Source organism: Otolemur garnettii, unplaced genomic scaffold (assembly GCF_000181295.1).
Source record: "Otolemur garnettii isolate 467f Iridium unplaced genomic scaffold, OtoGar3 scaffold00043, whole genome shotgun sequence".
NCBI classification, from domain to species: Eukaryota; Metazoa; Chordata; class Mammalia; order Primates; family Galagidae; genus Otolemur; species Otolemur garnettii.
The window spans coordinates 7,313,041-7,314,425 of record NW_003852438.1 but is presented as its reverse complement, the minus strand read 5'-3'; positions in this window follow the sequence as shown (position 1 = coordinate 7,314,425).

Here is a 1,385-nt window from a genome sequence, read left to right as displayed (position 1 = left end):
AGACTCCCTTGAGCCCAGGAGTTGGAGGTTGCTGTGAGCTGTGATGCCATGGCACTCTACCCAGGGGGACAGCTTGAGGCTCTGTCTCAAAATAAATAAATAAATAATTAAAAATAGCCAAGTAGGCTAAGGCAAGAGAATTGCTTTGAGCCCAAGAGTTTGAGGTTGCTGTGAGTTATGATGCTACAGCACTCTACTGAGGGTAGAGACTCAACAAAATGAGTCTCTGTTTGAAAAAAAAAAAAAAGTATGGCTCTGTGCCTGTAGCACAGTGGTTACAGCACTGGCCACATGCACCAAAGGTGGCAGGTTTGAACCTGGCCTGGGCCTGCTAAACAGGGTCAACTTCAGCAACAACAACAACAAAAATAGCCAGGCATTCTGGTGGCACCTATAGTCCCAGCTACTTGGGAGGCTAAGGCAAGAGAGTCGCTAAAGCCCAAGAGTTTGAGGTTGCTGTGAGCTGTGATGCCACAGTACTCTACCCAGGGTGACAGCTTGACACTCTGTCTCAAAAAAAAAAAAAAAAAGGATTAACTAACTAAATAAATAAAATCGCAATGCCACTATCTCCACAACAGTAATCTACTTGCTTTCCTTCCCACTCTCTGTTCTCTTTTTCTGTTTTTTCTCCACAGCACTTAACACTATTTGGCACACTATATATTTTACCTTTTATTTACTGTCTCTTCTTACTACAGATTTTTATCTGTTTTGTTATACTTAAAATTGGTATGTAATAAACATTCTGTAAGTATTTTATGAATAAACAATGAATAAGTTAATTCATGTAAATTACTGTGGCCCATATTAATAGTTAACACTTACCAAACAGTTGTGGGTTTTTTTGGGTTTTTTTTTTGAGACAGAGCCTCAAGCTGTCCCCCTGGGTAGAGTGCCATAGCTTCACTGCTCACAGCAACCTCCAACTCCTGGGGTCAAGCGAGTCTCTTGCCTCAGCCTCCCAGGTAGCTGGGACTACAGGTGACCGCCACAACACCCGGCTATTTTTTTGTTGCAGTTTGGCCAGGGCCAGGTTTGAACTCACCACCCTCGGTATATGGGGCTCACACCCTATCACTGAGCCACAGGCACAGCCCCACTCTGTCACTCTGGGTAGAGTACCATGGCATCATAGCTCACTCTCACCTCAAACTCTTGAGCTTAAGAGATCCTCTTGCCTCAGCCTCCCAAGTAGCTGAGACCACAGGCACCTGCCACCACAGCCAGCTAGCTTTACTATTTTTAGTAGAGATGGGTCTTGCTCTTGCTCAGACTGGTCTGGAACTCCTGAACTCAAGTAATCCACCTGTCTTGGCCTTTCAGAGTGCTAGGATTACAGGCGTGAACCATCATGCCTGGCAAGGTTCTGTCTTTTTTTTTTT